Below are 27,299 nucleotides of genomic sequence, written 5' to 3'. Positions count from 1 at the left end.
CGTTGTGGATTTGGCTTTGGTAGATCGATAAACCGTAGATACGATCGCAGATAAAGAAAAGTCCGCTATGGGCTTCTGGGAGACCTCACGCCATTACCACGTGAGGGTGGTGTAATACATTCAGTTTGAGCTTCGTAGTAGAATGGCCAACCAGAATGTTATCCCTCTTGGAATCTACTGGATACATAGATTCTCAACATCCTTTTGTTCACAGACGACATCGCGGGAAAATTCTGTATCTTTTCCTATTCTAGTAGGCTGAGTTGTTCAACTCCAAATGGAGAAAAATTGAGCTGGTAAACACGGAGGCAATTTCTTTTCCTGCCCTAATGTTTCTAACATATCTCACCAGCTTATCTGCAGGTAGAGTTTCTAGAAATCGCCCAACAATGACTTACAGCTGCTTACACAGCTCGGCTGTTGTAGGATTATTACTTGGGGCCCCAATAGTTTTCATACACTTGCCGGGCATAAACCAGTCTTTGTCCTAGAAGTAACAGTCCCATGAATATAGGAGATGGTACTTTGGGAACAATAAATAGGCGGAACCCACAGAAAATGAAAGCCTCCAAACTTTAAATAATCCTATACGTCTTTAAGTGATTTAAACCGATGTCTTCGTTAGCTTAGATATGCTTTTAGCAATGTCCCTTAAGTATGCATATGCATCCGTCAGTCCCGTATGCAGTTATGTTCGTGGGAAGAGTCAGAAATGATCTTAATGAAAAAAATCGTAGCGAAATGTTTTTTCCAGTGCTGCATAACGGTACGTCTGATAATTCATCACAGCACCGCCGAAAATCAGCCCAAAATTATCACAGGCTATAAGCAAACTTTGTTCAATCCATTGAATTCCTGAAGGTAATGGTAGCAAAATGGTATATTGATTGTCGTTTCTAATCGTTAGGCCGGAAATCGGCATCTATAAACAATCACCTGCAGATTGTACTTTGCCAGGAGGAAATACAATGATCTCACAATCAACACGATTTATTTATGTACCCGCTACTCTCAAACAAACCCAAAGGGTATGTGTGACAAATCCACCGTGCACTTGCCTTGCAAATTACTCGTGCTAAGCTATTAAGTATGGACTTTTTGCTACTCTGTTTTGTTACTAAATGAATTTTCCAGCATACGTTTGATACTATAAGGGACGAATGAACTTTATTGCATGACAAATAAGAATACAAGAGAAGTGTAATGTAAGGTCTTGCGCGGGATAGGTTGTGAGTATTCCATCAATCTAGCTTCCATTTTAGTATACGTTAGCTATCAGCAATAGATAAAAAAATAAAAGTAAAATCATTGAGGTAAGAACCTTTGTGAAAGAAAGATTATATCAGTAATATGGCAAAATAAACAAAACAAATACTAACCTTAGCTAGTTATCCAAAATGTTCCTTTTTTTTTAATTTAGGCATCTGCCCCCAAATAAACAACTTTCTAGAAATCAAGATATAGAGTAGTTGGTACAGACATTTAGTACAACTAACAAAATCGTAAGGAATGTTATGCCTTATTTTTATGTACAATGCGTACATTGTTTTGAAGATAATGCAACAAATTAAAAATTACGCACAGTGAAGTGCCAATTGAGTTTTTTTTAATGCTAGATTGATTCACATTTACGGTGTCGTGAACCGTAGATTTCTGCAAGTAGGTAAGTGCACCACTGAGGATGAGTGGTCTCCTGTGCGTTAAGGAAATATGTTAAGTCTATAGAGGCAATCCCTGAGACTAATGAGCCTCAGTTAAACCGTTAATAAAAATAAGATGCAAATGCAACCCCGATGGACCTTACATTGAGCACATTCATCGAGCAAGTAAGTGGAAAAGGTAAAATCAAGTAACGCTGAAAAGAGGTGCTCGTTCAAGCACTTACTAAATGTTTCTGACGTAGGTGGGCTTACTAACTCTAGTATAGAATAATATGGATCAGAACAAGATGAATTTGCCAGGTTACTCTGAGTTTAGATAGTTCAGCTATATTATACAGAATTGAGCACCAGTCTACTATACACTAGGTATAGGTCATTCAATGAGCATGTTACAACACAAACACAACTTCGAAGCATCTGGCCACGAAGAACTGAACAGTATCTCATAACATAATGTATTTTGGCTATGCTACAATGAGCTGGGTTGCTATTGCTGACTCTTTTGCATTGTACTATCGTACTCTAACAAACTTGTGTTTAACTGTTGGATTATATCCTCGCGACAAGTGTCAGACTTACATTTATTGACGTATTCGTATTAGATCTCGAAAATTTGATTAATCTGAACTCCGGGACCAGAGGTAATGAGTTGTACAACACTAGACCCGACCTTTAACTGTGCGGTCGTGCCTAGAAGCCACCCAATTCGTCAAAACTCATTACGTTCCTACGTACAGATGAATATTAGTAAATGCTAGCCGGCGCCTACGGTGAAATCCTGACGCCAGGCAACCTCATCTGAGACAGAAGGTGCCAAAAGAGATTACATCGTTCCCTCAGAAAACCCTCTAGCACTAATGAACGTTAAAACAAAGTGTTTAAAAAAGGTACAAAGTGTCTGACATAATCTCAGTGCTTTCCGGTGGACTTTTTTTAATTCTGTACTTCAAGGACGTTTTGGTGTATGCGCACACAGAACCTTAACAGATTGAGATACTGTGTACATTATAGACATAGGGTCTGCCTTTGCATTTACCTGACAAAAATTCAGAACAATAGGCCAGGAATACCATGACTGTGAGTAACCGTGCATCACGTACCAGTAGCTGTAACAGGCATTAATCGGCTTAATGGTGCATTCTACCCTTCCCAAAATATTCGCATCGATAATCTGGTAGGGTAAAACTGATGTTCCGCAACAACGGTAGGATTATTATTTTAGACAACATCATTGCATTTGCCATCAACTTCATTATAATCATCATCACCATTATTTGACACAGTCTTTGCCTATCTCAGATGAAGTTTTAAAGCTTTACGAACACTGCTGCAATTTAAACACATAGAGATCATCGGAAATGATCGTTACGATGTTATGCTGACAGGAATATGTGTTTGGCATCGATGCTTGTTTGTTTGTTAGATGACGTTCGTGAATGACTGTACTGGGTAATCTATATTTTTGTCGTGCATGCACGTTGGAATTTGGTTGTTTCTGTATAGGCCAGCAGCGTATAGAACGTAATGTCAATGGAATTTTTAAGGAAAAATGGCTGCACGCAAAAGACGCATTTAAATGCATTAGAAACTCTGGCTAGACATGTGCAGAACTCACTAATCACGTTACATGGCAGACACTTGTGGCATTCCCGCCGAGTACAGTTCGGAGTGTCATGATTGCTATGAGCAGCTTGTCGCGACCAATCACTACAGGCGGACACATGGGTGTCGCATGTTACGCTTACGTGGTCTACAGGCCGGGTGGCAATCATACAACCGTGCCAAAACCAACTGAATTGGGGGTTTCACAGTATGCAACACTGTATCAAACACGCCCTAAGGTTCAAGACGACTTAGTAATAATCTATGAACTATTCCATCACTTGTATACATGTAGAACTCCTGTGCTTTTGATGTTTTGTTTTGAGTCTGATGTCTAAATTCTATATGCTATTAGTGATAATCTCCAGGGAGATTTACCCGTGGCATCAGATAGTCATAAGATACTCTCTTATTCCACCGTAGGATCTGCTTGGAGATAATAAGGGTATCATTTGCTCAGGAATCAATATGTGATGATGATGATGACAAGGTAATCGTTATGGTCATTCTCTAACCATTGTTTTTTGCTAAAATTTGTTTTTTTGCTAAAATCCTTGATCATTTTTCTTTATTAATATTTTGACTAAAAAAAACGATTTTCACACTGTTTGAATATAGCTAGCTTGAATGCATGCTTCAAAGAGAACGAAGTAATGTAACACCCCATATAATGTTTTATCGCCTCCAAATGCTGATTGCGATCAGTAGGTCAAATAAGAAATTATTTATCTACCACATTCAGCATCACCTTACGTAAATGTTTTGTCACCTCAATCACATCAGGAAATTTGTGCATTTCCTGTTTTAACCCACCTTTCAACTCGGGCGACCTCTAAGTTAATTATGAGCTCAGGTACAAACTAATTGTTTGCCAGGTGTAATCGCTAGTCAACTCTATGATTTTACAGCTCTAACATGCAGTTCTGGTAACGTCTTGTGTAAATATTTTACTTAAGAGTGCCATAGTCTTACTAAATGGTTTACTTATGCTATGTTCTCGTTGACCTTGTTGCGAAAAGCTATCTCTAATAGTTGATGGACTACATAGGCGTTTCTGAAAGCACTTTGTCAAGTATTCATGGAGCTCGAGAGGTCCAGGAGTAGGAACTCTCTAGACTAAAAGATTTTTGTCAGAAAAATGGTTTCATGTTTCAACATTCTCCTTCAATTAAGAAGGCGCAAGACTTTAAACACTACACTGTCTGCAAAGAGTAAAATGAATGCTTTACAAATGCCGTCAACGTTGATAAATGGCCCCGGTAAATGAGCGCTTTTCAGTGTTTGTAGCCAATACTTATATCTGCGTGATAGATGAAGCAGCTTCTGTTCCTATCGGATATGCAATGTGTCTTTGTCGGACATACTAGAGGTGCTAAGTTATATAAATAACCAACGACGACCTGAGGTGTGAGGAGGCTTTCTAGATCAGTTGGATGAACAATGATGTTACATCACCTGCCCGGAGCTAGTCGTCAACACCCTCATGTGGGAATCCTTCCATGCAGTTCACCAATAAACTAATGATATATGGAAACAAGAGGGCAGTCGGCGGTGCATTTAGATTAGGTGATGAAAGATATCGCTGAAGTTAGGTCCGGCAGTTTCTGACGCAATGGACCTTCAGGAGTCTGCTTTCTATGGACTTAGATTCGTGAACCAATCGTTCTCGACTTGCGGAATGTCAGACTATCTAGCAAAAGAGTCTCTCGGCCATCTATCACACAGTAAATCAGATATCCACTGTAGCATCGCGTAAACTAGATGGGATTGTCTCTCAAGGCGCGCCGGAAACATACAAGTCTGTCAGTGCGGTAGAGGTATGGTTTCATCTAATGAGGAGACATCTGTCTTTCTTGATTTTGAACGTTGTGTTCTTATTCTGATTAACCACACGTACAAGAGTATGTTTCGACGAAGCGTGAGGACTGAGTATTTTGAGGGGAACTATTTGTGCCGTATTCTTCTTAAAAGCTGCTAGGCGCTACGTGCAATAAAAACTGAAGGGTCTTTCTGAACCAATTTTCTTCCTGGAGTTAATCTTCTCAGATCATGCAAAAGAATAACTATGAGATGCCAAAGGTCACACTCGGGAGACATGTTTATTGCACCTTACTCGATAATACCCATGTTTGAAACCTCTCACTGGTCACCATTCTAAATACATATTGGTTGTTTGGCAGGTGATATCACTCAAAACTGTATAGTCAATATGCTCAACAGTAGTCTAAGCACAACTTCAATTCAAAATTGGCTTACCTCACGTACTAAAACATGGAACCAAATATATCTTCGTCCGAAAGAATCAGCTTCATCGTATTTTATCTGCTTCCCAACGTGACTGATATGACCCTTGGTCCTATTGCTGTAATCTATATCATGTTTTAGTATATATATCAAGCCCCCAATAAATCACCATAATCTCAATCTTACTGGGTTGTTGCTGAAATGATTAGGCTTGGCCAGGGAAAGGAAATGCTGTCCTAGTCCTTCTTATGTCCTTCTTATGTATAATGAAGTGGCCTTTGGGGCCTGCTAAGTCGGGACCAAGTAAATAAAGTAGTTCAGGGCCATAAAGTGTGTTTCTTCGCTGTCATGGCCTTACGCTACAAACTTGTAGCGCTTGCCGGAGGTTTCGGTTTTCCGTAGCGTATGCATGTATGTTTGAAACAAGATACATGTAGGTTGAGAAGGGATAGACGTGAAGTTATGTTTATTATGCAAATTAATACCTGGTTTCCATCATCTCTAAGATGGAGACTACGTAGTACTAATATTCAGATTAATTCTTATACTAATTCAAACATGTGCCACCCAGTAGGTTGATGATATAGCGAGGAGAGCAATGTAAGTCTTATGCCGAAATAAAACATCACAGCCAGCCGAACATAAAATGCCTCTAAACACATTTTTCTTTTGACGCGCACTAAGCGCCCTGTTTAGGTAAAGGGATAAAGCGTTGCTTAAGGTGAAAGCAATATTGCAAACACATTCATTATGACTTGGCTTTAGGTGCCTATATCCCACTTATGAATGATCTTATTTCTTCAAACCGGGATGAAATCTGGCATATATAATTGAGAATAGCGATCCCCTGTTTCTAACTTGCCAGTGATATTTCTATTTGAAATGCAGGCGCCAATGTCAATCAAAAAGCAATCAAACCCATACAGTCACTATACTACACCTATTTAAATGAATACCTTTACTTTGTTTAGCGTTTTCCAATGTTCAGGGATCCTGCATGTCACGTGACTACATATGTAGCAGGTAAAACGATGTACCCTACTGACTTTTACAATAAACAAATATAAACGAAGATTTAAAAGGATTATGCCCTTTAAATGGATAGCATAATGGTAATTTCTAACTTTTTAAAACAACGATACAAAATTCGGTTGAGTCTTCATCAAGAGGAAATTAATCTCTTAATTTTCTTCCACTTCCGACAGATCGATAAGTTGACATGATTACGACGATTCAATGCAGGGTCGATGTCAATCAGAGAGGCTCGCTGTGCATTCTTGACCTGTTTTTTTACTGATTGCAACAGAAGAAGAACTCGCTGTGAACGAGAGTTCAGACCAACTTTTAGACCTATAACTTTCCTCCCAAAGGCACCTCTCTGCCTCGATCGTGCAGTTTCTTAACCCTATTCAGACGGGGTGGGGGGTGTTGGCGGGGGTCTTGTGGGGGGCTTTTGAGGCCTGCGCTAATTTTGATGTCCTATAACGCCAGAACGGCTTACGCTAGAGCCACCAAATTTAGTGAGTGTTCCTAAAATATTGTTAGCAACAATTTTATGAAGTTTGACAAATTTTCCATTTTTTCGTGTTGCCATGGCAACCGTTTGTTGATAGGCAGTTTTGCCAAAAATCACTATTTTTGGTTCTAACAATGTATTTTTCACATTTATTTGCTATATTACTGCTATTTTGTTACTTAAATAAAATCTTATATTATCAAGCATATCTTTCATAATTATATATGCATAAATTATGCTAATTTGATGACGTCATCAGCCTAAAATCCAAGATGGCGGACCGTATGGCCAGATCAAGAATAACAAGCTAATTATCCCTTAAAATGTGTAACTACCTGGTATTTTTTCATCAAAAACCATCTAAATGAATTAATTAAGTCTATTTCCATTGCCTTTTGTGATTATTTGTTGCAAAAAAAGTATTTTCAAGAATTCAAGGTGGTGGATATAATATAGCGGAGCCCAACTCGTATCTTAGATGTGCATTATGTCATTTTATGACGTCATTTTGACGTCATTGATGTTGCTATTGGCAACGCAAGTCGTAATAAACATTATTATTCTTTTATCTGCATTTGTTGTTATATTTTTGCAGCATAACTTGAAGTTTTCTGAGAATACCCTTTTTTTCATGGGTCCGGCCAATATAATCAAATTGATGACGTCATAGTTCCGTCATGTTACGTCAAAGTAACGTCAAACGTCAAAACTTGTCAGATGTTATGTCGACATTATGTCCTGAAAATTTGATGGCCCTACGGCACGTCGTGTTAGAGTTATAGGACTTAGAAGTGGAGGGCCTCAAAAGCCCCCCCCCCCCCCCCCCCCGTCCAGGGATGACCAAAAAAACCCGGTCTGAATAGGGTTAAGTAAACGTCATAAAACCAGCAAGAATGTTAGATTTTAAAGAACTTCACCACCAAAGCTTACAACGTGCAACGAATGTTAGAATCGATTAAGGAATCTTTAGGTACAGACAATAGAAATCATTTAGACCTATGTAGTTTCATTTAGTTCAGCCGAAAATTAGCTAATGGCACTCATCGTTAGTTCAATTGCACTTGATCAGGCTATCAGGGGTTTTGCCTAATTTTTTTATCCTCCTTGGTACCATGGTAGAATCTCGAGCCTGAATTAACAAATTGTCAAGAATATTCAACTCTAATAATGAATATGTATGGATAATAATAGTTCCATATAAAAATCATGTGACAATATCACGAACGCCTCTGTTGATCTTTTCTGTTGCAGTTAAGCTGATTCACGTTGTTGGTGATACATGTACCAAGCTTTTCGATGAGACCGCAGTTGGTGAGTACGATTGTATTTCCCTTGTGTTGTAGGTGCACAATACGGGTTGAACAAATGGTTGGAAGTTTGTGTCTGAGGATAGCCCAACAGCGTGAAAGAGTTTTCGGGCAGGTCCTACCTTGGTTTGGAAAACTATCGTTGTAGAAGAGTAGCTTCCATTTTCCGCCATGTGGGAACAATATTGATTGATGGGTTGGTTTTAGAAAACTAACGCAAGGTGAAAGATACCGTGTTCTCTCTATAGGAAGAAAAGTGTAATATATTCAAATTATACAGCAGATTGCACAAGTAACAGCGCATATATCTCATCTGACATTAGCAAGGGATCAAATTGATTTATCCTTGCGGTTTTGGAGGCCGTAGGTACAGTTGGTTGTTATCCACTGTGTCTTGGGCACGGTATTGGAAGGAAGAGACAACTCTTCTTTCACCGCCGTCTAACTCCCTAAACGACGTGAGTGAGGTGCCCATATTTTACACCATGTTGTAAAGAGGAGAAAATGGACCTTATAATTTGTACAGTAGCTTTCACTATACTAAATTGATTGTCTTTGCACTAAGTTAAAACAAATCCCGCGATGGCCAGAAAACTATTTCAACAGTAGCATGATGAGGTGGTGTTTGTTTAAAATGTAAGGAGTTATACATTCTTTTCTTGCCAGACATTTAGGTGCTGTGAATGGTTGGGTGAGCTACATGAATATGTTTTATATAACATTAGGTGATGACTGTGTATACGATGTTGATCAGATTGCAGCACGGTTATATTGGCATTGTAAATGCGTAGATGAAATATGATTACAGACGATCAAAAGTGTATACAACGATTGTATATCAAATTCATTTATGATTATCACTACATGCATGTACATATACAAGCTCCTATATACTAAATAAGACACCGTCTGTGTGTCAAAATGCAGCGGAAACACCATGAATGCTATACCTTAGAACATGTGTCCCAAGTGTATAAATGGCTGTTAGAAGGTTTTTCATTCGAACTACTATTTGGAACTTTGCCAGATGGCTTTAAATCCCCCCATTTGAAGCTAAGACCACCACAAAAGAACTATTTGTAACTATTAACACAGGAATTCTAGGTCGAAAGTCGATATTCTGGTAAAGGTTTCAACGATTTATGGTGTGAAAGGTCAAGTAGGTAAATGTGTATGTACTGCTGAAGGTGTGTGGTCTATGCAGAAGCGCGTCTATGCGGAAGATTTTCATGTTAAAATGGACAGCAGTGACATACTAGTACATGTAGATAAACTCGTGAACATGCAGAGAGTTAATTGGAAAAGGTTAAAGTAACTAGAGTGTATCAAATGTTTGTAGTAACATTTTATATCTAATGAAATAATCCGTAAAATACATAACGGAGGTCAGAAATTGAGACAAATTATGTGTAGGTTGGATATGTATAGTAGCCGATGTTAAATCTTCCTCCTCAGTCCACCATTTTGTTCTCTGCTGCGATGATAAGAATATATGAATAACTGGGAAGCGCTTCCAAGTGCCGAGAAAAATATTTCACAAGCGAATAAGTTTTATCAGGTTGTTGAATGACTGAATAATAAAGTGCTCTATTCACAACCAAGTGTCTTATCAGTATTGTTTAACATAATATCTACGTATGTTAACGTACTTAAAGTTTGGAACCGTATTGCTAGCAACGACAAATAGCTGCAGTGCACAGTGAACTATTAAGTACTGCCCTGAAGAAGGTCACAGACGGTCACTGAAACGGTAGCTGTTATGTTATTCTTTGGTTGGAAATGTCGACCTTTGATATCCCATATGTTTTATACAAGGGAATGGATGGGACCATGTCATAATCATGATTATGATGAATATCATGAAACCATTGGCAGCTGTAGCAGCTAAGACATGATGCGACTTGAATACAATGATATTCGGATTTGGTACAAAACTACAATTATCATTTTCTTGGATTGCTTCTCTCTGACAAAGCCACGTTACACTTGTGACTCAAGTCCACGTTTGAAAGCACATTTTCAAACCGAACGCCCGTATAATGCCCCATCCAGCAATTACGTGGGCGTGGTGCGCTTCGGTGGAACCGCTATTCAGCAGTACAGTAGGGGTAATAATGAAGCTGACGGATAGTTACATGTAAATGGCCGTTGGAATTGTTTCTCGTCATACAACGTCTTTTCTTTGGAAAAGTTCCAATTCTTTCTAAGGACTGGAAAAGAAGTGAGGACACGGTTTTCAGAAGTTCAGCTGAAAAATTAATTTTCTGTACATTGACAAGAATTCTGGTACAAATACCACTTAAATGAGCATTTTTGGATTAGTGATCATGATAATCTGTCTTCTACCGAGGCTGATATATCCACAGTCTGCATGGTAGGTTAGCAAGGTTTCAATCTTGCTAACATAGTCGTGGAAATTCTTAAACATGAATGCATGTCAATGAAGTTGAAAAATGAACGCATGAGTTGGCTTTGTATGTAGGCAATCTCTCTATTCAAAATGCGAGCATTTGACCTCAATCATCATTAGTGTCGGCATGATGGAATATTACAGGCACATGGATTACACTCAGGACAGGGGAGACTTGTGTAAGCTGTAAATCTAACGTGGGAGGAATCCATGTTCAGGAGTTATCTAGGCGTGAGTTAAATCCTTGGCTGATTATTACCAACGTCAGTAGGTAAAATGCCTAGCTCGCAGATTGATTGGCATATTCTGGGATGTCAACAATGCGATAAAAGAGTATGTATACTTATCTATTCAGCGAACGTATCACCATTATATTAATCTCAGGTGCTTTTAAACTGAGCAGGAAAAATTCAAAGTAAAGTCAATCAATCAATCAATCAAAAGCGAAATGAAATCTATTCAAAATCTATTTCTACTTCAGCCATTTCAAGATGTTTGCTTCTTCCATGTCGTGGAAGTCGAATCGCCGACGTCTTGTTGAATAGCCGGGTCGGACGCCTTAAGCAATGAGATAATGGAGGACATCTAGATTTTAATACAAGCGTTGTAGATTGACATTCTAGTATTTTGTATAGAGAGAGTGACATGAATAAAACTAATATACTAGTGCAATACCTGCGTCTCATGATATAATCTTTTTGACTTTAAACTAAGTGTCTTAAGTGACGTCTTGTTGGATAACCGGTTTGGACGCCTTAAGCAAGAAGATAATAGAGAACATCTAGATTTCAATGAAGGTTTTTAGATAGACATTCTGATATTTTCTATGGATGGACTGACAGGGATAAAACTAACATGCAGTACAATACCTCATTCAGATGATGTAATCTCTCGGTGACTTTAAAAGCGTTCTTTCTCATTGGGGGTTAAAGGTTTTCTATGTTAAACTAATCCCTATTGCTAGATTTTGCCAAGTGCTACCTGACAGTTCTCTCCGTTTTAACTTAAGACCTATGAGGAATACTTGGCACAGTTACAACTTTGTTACATCTTTGATAGTTGGACAAAGGTTTGACATTTCTAGATACAAAGTACTGATCAACGCCTTTCAAGGATGATAATGATGCTAATTTGTTCAAAGAAAATGGCGACCTCTTTCCTTTAACACTGACAATAATATCTGCCTTGAATACGAAATCCAGTGACCTTTGCCTGAAACGTCTACATTCCTGACATTTCTTGTGATTATGGCAAATAGCTTTATGTCAGCTGTAAGTCGCTACTCCTCCATGTATGCAAATAGAGATCCCCAAAACTTGGAATCCCCATAAACACTGCTGTGACTGTAAGCAATGACATGCTGTGGATGGCAAGGTTAAGAACGAGGTTGGAAACTTACCATCGATTGGTGCTTTTTTAAATTTATTTTAATCTAGAAAACCTATTGTATACAACATTACCGCGTCAAATGTCCCTTATCCTCTTGTAGGACACAGGCCAAACGTTTCTAGCATATTTTAACTCGTCTCTGCAATGGATCTAGTTCAATAACCTCGGAGCCTTCTTTGAATTTAAATAATAGCTATCGCTTCACTTGGCGCTGAACATGCAACAGTGGCAATTACAGCATGGGGCCCATGTCTCATGATATTTACTTTAAGAGAGAGGCAGGCCTCTGATTGAAAGCTTATTACTCATATCTTTGGGCAGAAAGAAGTACAAAATAAATTATTTGAATGAAAAAGAAAGACCTTCTATTGTAACAAATTTGCATGCATAAAATTTGCATCAAGATCCTTATTCCCTTCTATAGCAAATACAACTGCATCTTGCTGCTTTGAGTATCCCCCTGCTATCGTTGAGCGAGTAAAAATCACATCAGTTGTCGTCTTTCATTAACTTTGGTGATTAAAAGTATTATTCATCAATGTAGCGCCCCTCTAAGCATATCCCTTGTGCACACGAAGACTTCACCCATGATGAAGTAATCACAAGTAAGCAATTATTATACCATTGCTGCTGACCTCTGCTGTACAGTCCAAATCCCCTGTCTAGCATCTTGGAACATGAAAGAAAAATTTTATGTAAAATGTTTTAGCGGCCCCTTCCTTGCAGCATGACTTGTACGCAAAACGAATATGGAACATCTAAAATCTGACACTTTCACTCATATAACCGTATATGGATTCAAATTAAGATATTTCGCCCGAGTTTCGTTCCAAATCTGATTAGTTCTGTTCGACCTTTTCCTCAAAGCGGCTCGTTCAGACGGTATTTGTGAGTAGTGCTAAAACGTTTTATCTCATAATTGCAATAGATGTGATAAAATGGTAAGAATTTCACTGATTTCTCTACTTAGGAAATATCAAATAAAAGTTAATCTCGTAAAGCTTTCAGCATTAATAGATAAAGTAATCAAGAATTAGAGGAAATGTCCATGGATGTAACTTATTCTATTTTCATGGGCGACGATAACGCCATCATGCCCCCTGTGACAAGTCTGTTTTTCACTTTAACTAAGTCATAATCTTATAATCCCCTCCCACCACTCAGTGGATGAAGTGGCGTTGACCGCTGAAAATTGGTTGACTCCGTCATTTATCATCCACGGTTTAATTATCGTAATAACTTTCACTCCTGTGTAGACGATGAAAGGACATCAGTCACCGTCAATACTTTACAATGGAATGGAAATATGTATTTTATTATCTTAGAAAATATCTCAAAAAGTTTTTGGCTTTCTATTTTCTATTTACAAAGTTGAATAAGTAAATTTAGTAAAATGATTATATTGTTGGTCTCCTTTTTTTCCCAGGAAACCCGTGATTTTTTTATTAATATGATATGCTGGTGTTTACTTCTTCACCAACAGTCATCGGTGTTGATATCAAGACTTGACTAAAATATAGTATGGGTTAGGTACAACAATGTAAGAAATTGATAGTACGGAGATAACATTATCCAAGCAAGCAATAAAGAAATATTGCCACTCGCATCTTGCATTAACAAGAATCATAACAACGTGTCAAAAGTTAGAAAAGCAATTATGCTTCGGCGTAAAATATTGGGTCTCATCTTTACCGTTGGGATTCGCACTAACACCTTAACAGCGCTAGCGATGCGGAAAACACCACCAATCATGATAAACCTAATCACTTGATGTTCATAATGGGTTTCTCAGGGGGGTAATGCGACCTGTTTGGATTCAGACCGCGTGCACGCAAGGATGTTGAACAGAAAATTCAACGTTAAAAGCTGAATGAAATCTCGACTAGGGGATCTATATGTGTGCAGAAAACTTTACCAATTGAGTAATAACCTTGTTTTGGTACTATTGATTAGTAACAGTATTTTTAAACAAAAGAATTGTGGCATACAGTAGCAATCTCGTTACACAGTAACGAAAGGGTGGTATTAAAAACCAACATTTGCCAAACTTTCCCTGTGCAGAAAATAGACTCGTATGTTGTGGAAACTATCTCGCGTATCTGGTGGCATAAGAAGACTTATTCGTATGATTGAAGCATATTTTGTAATACAAGTTGTAATATCTTGCCGGCTTATGACAAATGCCTACAGCAACGCAGTGAAATCTAATTCGATACTACACAAGCATTCATCATGTACTTCAGTTTTTGTATTGTTTCGTGACTTCTTAGTGAGGAGATGTGCCCATGGGCTACGCACATTTGCAGTCACGGTAATGTCAATGTACAAATTGACACAGTATCGTCCAGGACACTCTAACTAAGCTATATTATGTTGAATTGCGCACGCAGTGTCACATGGCCACCAATTTATATGTCCGGATCTTGTAAAAATCAATTTAGATGGCCCAGGACCCCCACTCCCATCCGTAATGTTCCATCTCGTATCCCTTTCAGGTCAACATGCAATGTCGGAATACGTAACCCAGCAGCACTTATTGTCACACGAAATAGCTTTTAGACGACAGGGAATCTGGTACAGAGAAGTGTACTGATCTAATTTGGACCTTAGCCACGAGACGCCTTTTCCAAATTAGAACTCCAATTAGAATAACGGGCGAAGGGCCGTCAACGTTAATTCAAGAAGCTCGAAGAATTTTTAGGGAATAGCGTGTTTGGCATGAGTGCAATTAGAGGCATATTATAACAAAACATACCGAAAATCATGACGATCCGTCAACACATTCATATTTTCTCATTAATTATGCAAATGAGGCTGTCATTTGCATGATTAATATGCATTGATATTTCTCTCTTTCTCATCTAAATATGTGACAAGTTTGAAAGTCCTATCATAAAATGCAGTGGATTTATAAACTTTCCTAATTAATTATGCAAATTAGTTGCTAATTTGCATAATTAGTGTTCCATTATGTACATTGTTACTTGGGCTATCTACATACCAAAAATCATGACGATCCATCAACACGTTCTCGAGTTATTCTCGTCCAAAGTTTGAAAGGGAATCGACGACTGCAGTTCCAAACAAGCCGCTAGGGGGTCCAAACTCACAGCACTTACTCTCTGCTTCAAGGGCTATCTACCACTTAAAAATGATAACCACAGCATGTCCAGAACACGAGATCTCAAAAAAATTGAGCTTCTGCTGCAGTACCTTAGCAAGCCGTTTGGGGGCCCATTATCGAACTTGACCTTCGTTTTCCCAACCCCTACCCACCTACCAAATATCATCGTGATCCATCCAAGGGTTCTTGAGTTATGCTGTTAACACACACACACACAGACAGACTCACAAGCCCAAAACATAACCTTAGCCATTCTGGCAAAATCTATGACTACAAGTGTAAACCCCTGAACACACACCTTCATACCAAGTAAAGTTTCACATTGTCCAATGCTAAGGACTTAGATGTGACTACTTAAGATGGGTTTTTGTACGTAGCCAATGAGTATAAAGCGGTAACCAATGAGTATAAAGAGACGAATTACAGTCAAACCTGTATTAGGGGCCACCTCTACAGAGGGGCCACCTGTCCATAGTGGCCACTTTCTGTCGGTCCCTTGGGTATTTTATCTACAAGTTGCCACCTCTATACAGAGGCCACCTGTCTATAGTGGCCAAATTTGTCTGGTCCCTTGAGTGGCCGCTATAGACAGGTTTGACTGTATTGTTGAAACGCACTCACCGTATACGCGTATTTTTCGACTAGTTGGCAAAGTTGCAGATCAACAAATGAGGTTTATCAAAAAATATAAGTCACGTTACGTATTAACGATATTTCCTGTTTCAAATTTTAGCCAAAAATGCTACCAACATATCAGAAATCAATGCAAAAGTTAATGAGAGGAAATTTCATAAATTTCATTATGGTGACATTAGTGCTTTATCTAAAGTCTATTCCGGAAATTATTACATTGCGACTGATATCATTCGTTTATAAAGGGTGAGACTGAAAGGAGATCAACTTGATGAATATCAATGTTGTTTCTTGTTGAACTGTCTTGTACAAAATGACATATGATACACTATATCGCCTTATTTGAAATGCCAGTTTTGTCGTTTGCCATTTCCAATTTCTTTGTGAATCTATCATGCGTTAAGCGGACAATCATCCTTTCTCGAAATACGTGCAAAAGACAACCTGTCTTGAATACGTTTTGTGGTCCCTATATGTTGCTTTGATATAAGCAACATGATATAAGCAACATTTATATATATATATAAGGGATCACAAAATGTATTCAAGACAGGATGTCATTTGCACGTAATCAGCAACATATGTATATGTAAATCTTTAAAAGATACTTTATTGAGACACAAAATGTGAATATAGTTTTTGATTGAAATTATCGTTGTAGATACTACGTTTACTACGTTTGGACAGAACAATCATGTACTTTTTGTTTCTTCCTAATACATTTGTGTACTGTACAACTTGTGCGTTTAATCACATTCCGTAAAGCATTTGAGTATAGAGTAAGAACGTCGTAAAATGTCAGTTTTTACATTAGTGAATAAAAGATATGCTTCGGGGTCATTTAAAGGTCTGAATTAGGGTTCAAAAAAGGTCGGAACAAATTGAATATTTCTGACACAAAGCATGTCATCCCAATCAAGGTAAGCTTTATTCTGTATCGGCTATATCATGCTAGCCTTTAAAACACCAGTGGGTGCATCATCAGAACTACAAAACGTTATCTTTACCGTTAAAGTTAAGTTATGCATTAACCGGTAACTATCCTTTGCGTTCCTCTTGGGGCAGATATATGCGATAACAGCTCCATGCAATCTGATGAAACCGTGCAGCAATGAAGATGAACTAAATTTTCGGGCAGTTAACTTAATTCTGCGAGGAACCATAAACCGGCGTTAGGCATACAATCTATTAGAGTCTCCAATTTTACGAAAGTAATCTAAAGAATGATCACTTCAAATTCCTGAGTAAAGAAGACTATATTATTCAATGTCCAGGCCGTTTCATGTGGTTTCTTCGTTCATTAACTATGTACTTTGTATGTCTCTTGCAAATTATACACACTATAGCTATTGACGTCATGCATAACACCGATTCTAGAAGCACATTTGGCTGCAACATGGAGCAAACCTTACACGTATTTTTGTTTTTTTACCCTTTGGGATATGAAAAATTTAGACTGTTTACGTAACGTTCGTTGCAGTTTCTTATCAGATTTCATAGAATAAGCGCTGTTACAATAATGCAAATCATTGGTATGGCTAACACTGCACCATTCTTACTATATAGTCTCCTCTCATGTTAACCTTGAAAGTCCATATGGTAGTCCACCAAATTTGTACATGCTAAATCGATCTTTAAATTCCATTTTATTTTCTTCTAGGTAGCTCCAAGTCCTCTAACATTATTTCTGAATGCATTCTGTACATCTTACTATTGATCGACAACTAGTGAAAGGGATGAGACACTCTCTTCTGGACACGAAAAGCTTGCAGCAATCGATTTCTTCCATCTGATGCCATATGAACTTATCCCTGGGCTTACTTTCTTTTATATTAAAGGAGAAAGTCTTAATATCCTGTATCTCAAGTCTAACAATTGATGCCAGGGCATTATCTCTAATACTGCAGCTGGTCACTGAGTCATCCCGATAACATTATGGATTGTCTGGACGGCTAGCTTTCCTGTTTCATTAGAGATCATGAATACGTTTGGCGTTAGCATAGTGAAGTCAATATATCGTGCTGCAGAGTTTATATGGAAATGTACTGTGAAACATAGATAAAGTTCCAGCTGTTACAAACCTGATGTAGATTGGCTAACTTTGTTGAATAAGTACCTTACTTTTACCCAGATGGTTGGGTGGTAACCAGTGCAGTGCGCACATGCCGGTGCATGATGTTGTTGGCATTCGCAGACTTTCATTACTTACCATTCGAGACAATTTCCTTTATCTAACTGAATTGGATTGCAAACTACCCTGCCTACTTTCATACCCATAAAAAGTTTCCGCCTCTCAGGGACAATTCAAACGTCAGGGCGAAATGATTTCTTGTTGTTCGGACGGTTCATCAAACTATTGGAAAGGGAGTTTTGTCTCGTTAAACTCCCAGGCTTATTTTCTGTGCGGTGTTTTAGGCTGATTGTGAGGCAGTTACCGGTTACCGACTCGAGCAGAGCTCCAGTAAATATGGGCTATCAAGTATCTAACTGACTGGCCATGTTGTCAGACGTCAAGTACTTGAAACGTGTTTTTTTTTTCATTTTGTTTCATATCTGCCTCTAAAATGATATTATTGAGTTTTTTGTCATTTGTAGACCCAAACTGAATATTTTGGCCCCTTGTACCCTGGTATTACAACCGAATGAGCTGAAATTTGGCACAGAGGTGCCTAGATCATACGCTCATATAGATTCAATAACACTTTAGGTGTACGGTACAACAAAATGCTTAATTTTGCTATTTTGCGATGCTACAGGCATGTCTTATATGGCAAAAGTAAGGTACTAGTGAATGCTGTGCCGACGGCGAGCTACTCCAAATCTGTCAGTTTGCTAGTCATCAACAATCAGTAAAAAGTCGTGGAGCGTAGTTTTCCATCAGCGAAAATCAATACAAAAGTTCAAAATGTTGTCCAAGCTTGTTTTTCCCTAGTCGAACTTCGATAGCTAGATGCGGCTTCGTTAGGTATGATCTTTGTCAGAATTACCGTATTTTTCCATGCAATACCAATACATTGGGTGATGTTCAATTCTTGAATATCCTGTTTGAACCCAAATAAGTGTAGAGGGCATAGATATTCTCGTGGTTGCTGGATCTGTCATACTGGATTATTTCTCTACATCCCTGCTTGGACTTGTTCAATGAAGAAGGCGATCGTATATGACCAACAGAAGCGGCTCTGGTTGAATCGCGAACGGTTAAGTGAAAAAATCTTTACCGCAAATTTTAAATGTGTTTCAAATTTCTAACTTACAACTAACATTGTGGATTTAATGTAAAGGATACATAGGGACATTGCTGTAATACACCATATCTTCTGCCGTTGAAGCTATTGAGAACTTTACCTTGTATATTGATGCATCTCTGTTTTAGGGCTAACGAAAGGAGAAACCTTATTCCCTGAAGATTGGCAACAAATAGCATGTGGCTGAAACCCACCTGCGATCTTGTCTGTGCCAAAATCCTCCATGACTTTTAGAGCAGATCTTAGATACGACCTTTGCTAGGTAGTATTACTTTTGACTTGAGAGAGGACATTGGGCACCAAACCACCTTCATGGCGACTCTATGGTTCTAGACTGTCTGTGGGTACTCCAGCTAACACTATTGACAGTAAAAAAAAATGTAGTATGAGGACTGAGGAGTAAACATTTTTAACCTTCTGAAATAAACCTGAATTCAGAGACTGAAAACGCACCCTATAGGATGCTATACACCACCATACCAGGACGCTCATATGATATTCTGTACGTTACTACCCAGGATGAAGGTAACATGAAATACTGACTTTACCAAGTGTGGGTAGTGAGGTACAAAGAGAAAGGGTATTTGAAATTTACCACACTATAACTCAATCCGTACTAAAATCTGTTAAAATAAACAGCAAAGTAACTCTTGCAATCTCTGTTCGTAAAAGAAATATTAGTCTTTAATGTGATACCCAGTTCATTCATAACCCCCCTGCAAACTTCCAACTAGGGTGCTAAATACATTTGCCACTCAACACCAATACCATGTACTTTCATTTGGTTCCTTAATGTTTATTGACCTTTTCACCTGATTTCTTGCCATTATACTCTATACGCCCTCCATTATGAGATATCAATGATTAGTATGGACAGTCACGTCTTCGGCATTGAGCAATATTGTGCAATATGCACAGCTATGGATATAGGTTCGTAAATCCCACAAGACCTTTCGTCCCAAGGTACATGGGATCCCGTTTCCTAAGCACCTGGTCTAAACATTTGTTCAGCTCTGCCTCTTTTGGTTTTCGTCGCATTTTGGCTGAGACTCAGAAAGTTATATTCATAAAAAAATGCGATCAACCATGTAGTAGAAGTAAGGTGTGTAAATCCAAACCTTATGGTGTCCTTAAGTTATTCTCAACATTTGTCTATCCCTGAAATAGCCGGCTCTGGTAAATTTCAACAATCCAATGTAGTTTACAATAATGTATTAAGAAGAAATATATTTCATACAGAAAACATAGATTAGATAAATCAAAAAAAATATTTGGAATAATCATGAAGAAGGAAAACATCTCACTGATGAATAAGTTTTGGTTTTATTCCTTAGTCTGCATAACTCTAATATTTAAGATAGCATCTATGTCTTGTTCATTTTAACTTGTACGTAGTATGTTCTAAGATCTAAGATGAAGAGCTTTACTTTTATATTCGTATCGTTGTTGCTAGTTGTCACGACTATCATTGATAAAATAAAGAAATTGGAAGATATAACCATTCAGCCTTTATTGTATGTAATGTTGCTCAAACGCCCTATGCACTGCTATTCTATATTCCACAGGTACTCAAAACGACTGAAGAATATCTCTAAGAAGCGATGTGAGGTTCGAATTGTGGCAAACAGTCGAGACAGAAGATAAGATTAGGAGGCCTTCCGTCCGTCTACGCCAATGACACTGCTGCGAAAAAAGGTAATTCGGCAAAATAAACTAGACCTGTGACTAACTTCCTTTAATACCCATAGCTTTGCTATCCTCGTGCCAGATAACGGCTACCAGATCTGCTGATGCATTATGAAAAATGCACAAGATATCTTTCCTAAAGATAACAATATCGACCGAGAGGTGAACGGTATGGTCATTATCACTACCCGTATTTATAAAAGGGCCAAGGATGCTGAAATAGACTAGCAGAAACATTTTACAGGCGTGGTGCTGAATACTGATGGTTATATTGCCGTAGTCTGGTGAGTACCGAGGTAAGTGGCCACCATTTTGTCACATAAGTTGTCCTGGTATGTCAGCAGAAAATGTTAACGCCCGGCCGTCAGATTTGTGTGACCAGAATTTTTATTCCTCTAAATTCCACTGCCTGTCTAATGCTTTCAGAATGGTATGCATTTTGACACGACGGAGAAACTACACTAGCGGCACCGGTGCAGCACTGCGCATGTGGGGTTCGGAAGATACTGAACGAATTTCAGAGATTAAGAGCTTTTACGCAATATCTAAATTATAACAAATCGGCGAAAATGACACAACAGTGTCGCAGTGAACGAACACCGCAGTGCCGCACCGGTGCCCAAAATGCAGCGAAATACCTTGAAAATGGGCAAACATGTTTTGTATGTATGTCTAATAAATCTATAAAGACATTCTTGTTTGAAACGTCTTGGCAGATTTCCCTGGGGGCATATCGGGGAACTCAAGTTCTGAAATATCATGAATTTCGGAAGCAATTTTAATGAGTTCTTTATGATATATTTCGCCATGTCTTAATAACTGTTTCCTGAAATAGCAATATTTCCTTTCATATATCAGTATCAAACCTGACCTAGTGTTAGATATAAAGATCAGCTCTGCAAGGAAAATATGATAACAAATGATGCATAAAAGACATTTGGCTAACTTCACTTTTAATGATTTTCTTTGTAAGAGTTATGAGTAGGAAACTTTTCTCATCACCTGAATGGTCCATCTCAAAATGAATGAAAGGGCGGATAACTCCGTTTAAGGTGTGACAGCCACGGATGTCCGTAAAGCCGCTTACTTAACACATTGACCAGGCCCTATGTGACCTTTCTGCTGTCAGTAAAAGCTGCGTTTCTCTCGTAATACAGGTCAGCTTAGAGGGCGGAAAGGTCCATCAAACTTTCATTCCCTGTCTAATCTTGCAATTCCATGGAGGTGCTGATCCTCAATACTAAAGAGCGAAGTGGCACCCGGTGAAAATTGATAGCGGAACTGAGCTATGCATACGGCCCGGATGGGCGAGACGACCCTTGCCACAGCGTTCTTCCAGCTAAAATTGGACGACATATTTCCCTACCTCCAGGTCAATTTCTCACTTCCACCCACTTCATTTGACGAAAGCTAACGTCCCCGTGGCAGTTATTCATGTACCAAGATAACGAACTATTGATGGGGCAACTTACTTGATTCCTTAACTACAAAACTTTCCATGGGGAATCCTCTGCTAACGCCAAGTGCACATTAACAAACGTAGCCAACGGTGTGGCCATCTAACAAAAACCTTCACTCAAAGTTTGTTGAGTTAATTTCTGTATTTATATCTTGAAATGGAGAAAAATGACTCGACTATACATAAACAAATTGCTGATGCACATGCTACACATTAGGAACATCACCTCACTCCTTTGTTGCCCATTACAAGTATAATGACTAAATGCAAGAATTTAAAGAAATGTGGCAATGTGTTCTATGTCTTTAACTTCTTGATGTATGGTTAGGGTGCTTTGTACCTCCTCTCCGATTTTAATGGTTTATTTGCATGAGGTCAATATTCAAGTAAATCCATATCTTCTGTGTCATTTTGAAGATAGGTGTAATCTTACAATATGACTAACACGTTAATATCTTGCACATCACAGACAAAGACTGGTCTGTTTTTCCATGCACATTTCCTAGCGGTTACGCTAATTAAGCTCTAATTTCTCTCCTTAGAAAAGCAATTAACGCCCCACCGTTACTGAACAGAAAGATAATGACTTTCTATTTGTCTTCCACTGGCTTTTATCTTGCTTTTTCACGTCACAGAGATTTGTCATTGACCATTGACGGTGAAAATGGGATTTGTTTGCCCCTTGATTTTGTAATTGAAATATGATATAAAAGTACGATTGGTGTAATTTTGCTTTTTTGCGAATATCATTTATGTGTGCCTAATCCTCGTTTTTCCAACATCCAATACCTGACTGCGTTTGTTTAAGTTTCATTATTGGCGTATTGTGCTGTCGTTGTCTCCTTCATTTACTAGTACTCGTACGTCACTTAATTTTGCATGGGTAGCAGATGATGCTAAAGGTGGTATCTCAAAGCACGTTGGGCACTGGCGCGGTACTGCGGAAAGATTGCACAACGAATTTCAGATTAAAAAACGACTTTTCTTACGTTTTGTGTATTTTGTTGCCGTCTAAGTCATACCTCTACGCAATACGCAATATGTAGATTAAAAAGATTCGGCGACAATAACAACAGTGCCGCAATGAACGAAACCCACAGTGCTGCACCGTTGCCCCAAATGCGGTAAGATACCATTTAAGTTGTGTTTTTTTCAGTCATAGTTTTTTGGGAGGTTGTTGATGGCTCACTCGGGTAAGCTGTAATGAAAACAATATCTCATAGCTTCTACCTTTTCAAATAGAAATGCGGCAAACGATAACTTATACTAGCATCATCGCGTAATAGTTCGAGCCATTTCTGTAACTTTCCAGCGTGGCGATAACAATAGAAATACCATAGATTTTGGGTCATTCAAAATCAAAAGTCATATTCATTGTTGCTCTCATCGCTGATTAATCTGTTTTATCGAGTTTTTTTCTTGGCATTCGTGGTCCGTTACCCGCAAATGTACAGCCCCAGGTATTGACATTAATGATGCACATAGAAATACGAAATGAGCCATGACGTCAACATTGATTTTTAGGGATCCTTGTAGTACAGAAGTGCAGTTGTAATAAGGTGAAATATTTGTTCACTTTTTCAATCATTCCGCGGCGGACATGATGTGGTATTAGACAAAAAAGAGCTGTGTATCAAAGAAGACCATGTTCAAATGATGCTGTACCCAGTAATGAATATTACTTGATTGTGTTTAAATTCCGTTTTTTCGCATTAGCAAACATTTGTCTTTCCCACACAGTTTCCATAGTCAATTGTATCCTACAACAGGTAACATGAACGGACACATTAACCATTGAGAATCATATTAGAATTGTAATCCATCAAGTTTTAATCAGCGTATTTTCGTGTAGAAGATTTGTTCTTGTCAGGAATGCAGTAACTTTTTGTTACCTCACATGTTGTGCACATACTTTCTATGATGTTATGGACCGCCATCTTCAATGCTGCATTCCACACTGAAAAAAAGGATATGATTTAAGGTCAGCTTGATATGAAAAGTATCTTCATGGTAAGACGGGTCTTCTAGTAGTATGAAGTGGGGAACTTGGCAGGTGTGCAAACTAGATTTAACCAGCCAGACCACTACCGCGATTAAAAAAAATCCGTATATCAATACGACAATATCTGCGAATCGGGCAGTCTGCTATATATGAACGTTAATGTTGAAATTCACTGGCGGGAGCAATATCATATGAGTTTTCACGATTAACATGCATATGGATGATTCGTGTTGTTGAACTAAAACAGATGTGTTAACTGAACTTTTAGAAACTAACTCTTTATTTGGGAATCGGTTCCCTATCTCTCGAAGTGAAGATAATTGATAGCGGATGTCTGCCTACAGTGGATGTAACCAAGGAGGATAGATATATGTAGAACGAAATCCTTTGCTTGCCACAGAATACATCAGTACAACTGGCCTAGTAAGGAGAACATACGGATTTTCCATTCAACGACGTGAATTGAACTGAAATACATCAAAGATAGCTCAAAGATCCCAATTAACTACTGGGATTACAAACTGGGACGTTGCTGAACCTCAGATCGATCGCACAATTATAAACCTCTGCGGCTGACAACATTAATCAAACGGTAGAGTACAGATGAGAAAGGGAAAAGATACGATATTACAAATGTGTAGACTTTGATAGACGTATCACAGCCCTTTGTCAATATTTCATTGTAAAGTTATTCACGAAGAAGTAGGCTTCATAAACTATGGCTTACAAACTTTTTCTGCAATAAATCATTGAGTATACAAATTGTGATAAACCCATTACCCAGGAAAAAGAGGTCGAGATCAGAAAGTCTGTTTAGGTTCATACCATGAAAAAATAATATCATGAAAAAATATGTTGGAGAGCAGCAACTGTTTCGATCTGATTGTGGTATCTTCTGAATTATCAGTGTAGACTACACTTTTTGTGGATAGCTAATAAGTATATAGCGTTACATGTCTTTATGATAACGTGGTTTTATCTTTGCTGAATGAAATAGGGTTGAACTATTCTATCAATACTGTAATGATTTTTAACTTTGATAAGATCGCTCAATAAACAGCGCTGAAACGAAATGAATAGCATGACAATGCGCACTATAAAAACAAAAAAATATTTCTCCTCAGTTTGTTGGAAGACGTACAGACAGAAATCATCATTTTATGTACCACGGCCAAGGCTATGTTTTCTTTATGGTTCATCATCATAAGGGATATGATTCTATGGTTTACCCAATGGGAATGGCTTAACGACAGTCCGTCTGGCTGTAGGTTACTAATCGCTCAATTTGTCATTGGTTGCATAGTGGCAGTCATCTACGAAAATTGCCTATTCTTAAGCTTTAGGTTGAATGGAGTCATTCGTTCCCATTAGGGTAGACTGTAAAGTGTAATATATTAACGTTGTTACCAGTAAACAGGTCAAATCAGGGCAGCGTGACTTCAGCAGTGAATCGCTCATTAGATGACCAGTAGGTTATGGAAGTCAGCGATGATATACTTCCGGTGGGAGAAATGATCGTTATTACGGTCAGGCTCCCTTCCGTGATACCGTCATTCCGACCATTGGGCTCAGACGATACCATTGGCGTATCTCAGGTTGAGTTATTTTCAGCATTATCTCTTATTATAGAATATTTATATATAGTAATTGATACTGTTGTATTTTTGTCATGTTTATGGTAGGTGAACTTTTTTGGCTTATTAGATGCTAACGTGTCGGGATTATGCAACTATGTACAAATAGAAACCGTCACTCCACAAACAAGTAGGTCGGTTGACTATACATGCCGACATTTGTATAAACAACCCAAGTCGTTTGGTTGTGAGAAAGCATCATCACCATGCTTGTTATGACCAACTTGGCGAGATCCTTCAGTGATACAAGGTACTGGTATAAGTGGTAATGGTCTGGAACCATGGCCATCAGTTGTTTGCGTGTTCTAAGTCCTTTTTGCTGAAATTTACAAAGAGACCACAATGGTAGCCTCATGATGACTTGCATTAAAGTCATTTATTGTGTTTTTAAATGGACAGAAAAAAAACGTGTGCAAGACCGACTACTTTTTTTCCATACAGTTTCTATACAAAATAGTGGCTACTGTTTGAATGTGAGAATGTGATATTTAGGGGTGTACTCTTTTAGAATCAACAGCTTGTTTCTACCAGCTCTTTTCATGGCCAGGTTGTGTTGAAGTTCAATGTAGTCTTTTCTCTTGAATCATGTCCCTACTTTTTTTTTTAAGGACTTGACGTAACTTCTGTAATTTAGAGCATTTCAATGCCATGGAACAAATAAGTGTTTGGTCTTCTGAATTGCACTTTCGTTGTGTTATTTAGTGAACACAGTGTAGTCAGTAGGTTTTCCTGTTAATGTCATTCCATACGATTTAAGCTACAAGTTTGCTCACTCCATATGGCTTATTCATTAGCAGCTAGATTTGATGATATTAATTGCCTCCTTTCCAACGATTCTTTATATAAAAGTTAATGAGAATTTATGGCATTGTCAGACACAGTTGATACTATGGTATAATAAAGGGTTAAGGCTCTGACTAATGAACCATCCACCATATATTCTTCTTTGTGTTTGGAGATATAAACATCTAAAAAGGCATGCAAAAAAACATTAACGAGGGTAACATTGCATTAAAACATCGTGATTTATCACCGCTTGGCATGGTGTTCGTCCTCTTGATAAATCTTTGTAATTCATATCATCTTTTATAAGGTGTTACGATACAGTTTTATTACTTGACTCCATACAAGTTTGTATAAAATTACTAGAAGCCATATTTTGTCCCGTCGTCATTCAGTCTTCCCATGTACATGTCCATTACGGAGAGAAAAAAACCTTGATGCCAGCTTCTATTCCTCTGGGGTCGATAGGTTGATTAGTAATTTAATGTCTGTTTCATGAAGCAACAACGGGTTAATTGAGGGTCACAATAAAGTCTAAAGATCTTATTCATTAGAAGGCTAACATGTGCGGCGCGACATGATGTCAGAGACGACTCCAAGATAG

General features: G+C 38.3%; 1 long non-coding RNA gene across 1 annotated transcript in view; it reads left to right on the top strand.

The window, feature by feature from the left end:
* The window catches only part of LOC118421534, a 49,490-nt gene that overhangs the window by 16,282 nt on the left and 5,909 nt on the right, over positions 1-27,299 (top strand). Inside the window, exons 2-3 of the long non-coding RNA XR_004831846.1 lie at positions 8,275-8,334; positions 20,697-20,826. This is a non-coding gene — a long non-coding RNA (uncharacterized LOC118421534). The remainder of the gene's footprint in view (positions 1-8,274; positions 8,335-20,696; positions 20,827-27,299) is intronic.

This window comes from Branchiostoma floridae, chromosome 8 (assembly GCF_000003815.2).
Source record: "Branchiostoma floridae strain S238N-H82 chromosome 8, Bfl_VNyyK, whole genome shotgun sequence".
Taxonomy (NCBI): Eukaryota; Metazoa; Chordata; class Leptocardii; order Amphioxiformes; family Branchiostomatidae; genus Branchiostoma; species Branchiostoma floridae.
The sequence above is the reverse complement of the archived record's forward strand: the minus strand, read 5'-3'. Positions and strand labels throughout refer to the sequence as shown.